The 2,828-nt window shown below is 38.8% G+C and overlaps 1 pseudogene; it reads right to left on the minus strand.

The window, feature by feature from the left end:
- Positions 1 to 469: 469 nt before the first annotated feature.
- On the minus strand, positions 470 to 914 carry LOC105999949 (annotated as a pseudogene).
- Positions 915 to 2,828: the final 1,914 nt, after the last annotated feature.

Here is a 2,828-nt window from a genome sequence, read left to right on the forward strand (position 1 = left end):
TCCTAGGCAAAACTACTCTTTCAACTCCTATTACATGTATCTCATGCTTTTTAATGTATGTGTTTTAAAAATTGTTTTCAATTTTAAAAAAAATACAGGCCCCATGAAAATCATGAACCTTCTTAGACTCAAGCATGGTAAGACAAGTTTTTGCCCTTACCTAATCTACCAAAAAAAAAAAAGACATGTATTTTTGGTTGATAAATTAGTCAAAGTTATAGATCAAATTTGTTGCTAAAGAACAATTTCTGAGCTGGTAACAAAACCATTCTGCTGGCCTGACACATGGCCAGAATTCTAAGACTAGAATTAAAAGCACTGGTTGGGAATTCTGTCCTTTTTACTGTTTCAGAGGAAAACCACGAAGGAGCTACCAGCTCAGTAAACACTGATCACACCTTGGTTAATGTTCTTCAGCAAGTTCAACAGGCCAAAGGATAGAGTTGTGCGTAGATGAGGCTCTCACCCCTCACTGGTTTTGTGCCAGTTTTCCACAGCCGCCTCTTCCAGCATCATCTCGAACCTGACCCCCAGAACGCCCACGTCCATACTGCCTGCCCTCCTTAAAGCTTGCATCCCAGTCTGTGCGAATCATCCGGTCTCCAGACGAGTTCCATTTATGTAGCGCATAGCATTTTCTGCAACTGCTCTTGAATAGTATTCTACACAACAAAATCCACATGCTGTTTTTTTCACTTTATCTTTATGTCATCACTTTTGCTGAAGAGGTCATAAACTTGTTCTTCAGTTGTGTAAAAGGAAAGATTTCCAACACATAATGCAGTAGTTTCTTTAGTAGTTTTTCTTATTCTTCATTGTCTCCTCCCATCCCTGCCCCGGAAATGCTGGTCGTGGTACTGGCTGAGCTCCACGTAGGAGTCGCTGCTCAGCACCTTCAGTAGGCCCCAAGACATAACGCTGAGAGGTGGACAGGAACTAGGGCCCGAGAAACACGCCACGCCATTGTCTTATTATATGTGACTTTAGATACCTGACATACCTTTTCTAATTTTGTGCAACTTCATCTCTAACATACAGACAATAACATGATATATAGGACATGTGACTGTTGGAAACTTTATGTAAAAATTTAAAAGTTATAAGGAAGTTGGGTAACAATTATTTTCATTACACTACTGGGCACAATAAAATCAATGATGAAACAATATGAAATTTCTTTAAAATGTATAAATCTCCACTTGCTCTCTTGGCCTCTAGTCCTTGCACTTGAATCCCAAGCCTTCTACTGGTTGTTGTCAGCAGTTGAAAGTGGCTCTGGTTTCTAGCTGAGATGTCAGGGTCAAGGAACCTTTAGCGCCCCTAATGGACACTTTACCTTTGAGTATGACAAGCTGATACTTGCTCCACACTTGTGAACATGTAAACGGTGACAGTACAGTATTTGCCATACGCTAATAAACATAGCTACATATATTGTAAAGGGTTTTCCTCTCAGTCTGTGGAGGTGGTCAAGTTCAAACCACTGCATCACATTGTGAACAAAGACACATCAGTGACAGTTTTCTGAACCTACCAGCGCATCCAAACCATTTCGGTGGGATTTTTGCTTCTAAAAGTGTTAATATTCTGCTCATGATTCCTAGGAACCCGAGGAACCATATTCTCTCTTCAGTCACTGCACTATGTGTCTACTGCTTCACTGACTGAACAACTCCAGAAAAATGCACATCTCCTTTTAGAGAGTTCCCTATCATATGCATCTTGGATTTGTTTTTTCCTGAGGGACTTTGTAGTTAATCATTTTCTTAACTAAGTGACCCCATTAATTAATTGTATCCTAAAATAGTGTTCATTTCTAGAGCCCGTTCTTGGTATCAATTACTAGATTCCTTCAATTGTTATGAAATCCTTCTCTAGAATTCTTTTCAGGATCTGGTAGCAATCTCCTCATTCAATAAAATGACCAGTGCCTCTGTGGAATTCAACAAAAATACCATTGTCTGCAATCTAGCCATTAATTGACCATGGTTGTCCTGTCGTTTCCCACTCCTATTAGATATTAGATTAGGATAAGCATTCCTCTCAGGAATGTGCCAAGTAAGAGAATTCATCATGTAATAATTCATGACAGCGGAGGAGGAAAGCTCAAAGAGGATTATCTGAAATCTGCCTGCCCCTAATCAACCTAAGAGGGATTATAGATGTCATGGATGAGACTTATAGTTGGACTTGAACATGAAAATTAGAAAGAGAAGGAAATGTGGTGGCATGAGATTTACTTAGTAAAAGCTATCTGGCAGAGAAACAAGGGTAAGAGATTGTAGGACACAGAAAACAGAGCAGTCAACTGGATGATACTAATCCTTTTCTAGAGATAAACATGAGGAATTATATCAATTATATCACAGTCACTTCTAAGCAACAGTTCATCTACTTACTAGAATTTATACTATACTAGTATCATTACTAATTATGCTGTGTGGTATTTTAAATAAATTATAATCTAAATTGTGGATGTTAAAAATCTTTGTGAAAAGGCACCAGTGGCTCATGCCTATAGTCCTAACTACTTAGGAGTTCTGAGAATTGCAGTTGAAAGTCAGCCTGGGAAAGGAAGTCCAAAAATTCTTATTTCCAGTTAACTAAATACACACACACACACACACACACACACACACAGAGAGTCACATACAAAGCCACTTGAGCTCTGCATCAGGTGTAGAGCATTAGCCTAGAGCAAAAAATAAAGCCTTGAGTTCAGGCTCTGTTACCAGGAAAGAAAGAAAGAAAGAAAGAAAGAAAGAAAGAAAGAAAGAAAGAAAGAAAGAAAGAAAGAAAGAAAGAAAGGAAGGAAGGAAGGAAGGAAG

The sequence above is a fragment of the Dipodomys ordii genome, unplaced genomic scaffold (genome assembly GCF_000151885.1).
Source record: "Dipodomys ordii isolate 6190 unplaced genomic scaffold, Dord_2.0 Scaffold204, whole genome shotgun sequence".
In the NCBI taxonomy this organism is placed as follows: domain Eukaryota; kingdom Metazoa; phylum Chordata; class Mammalia; order Rodentia; family Heteromyidae; genus Dipodomys; species Dipodomys ordii.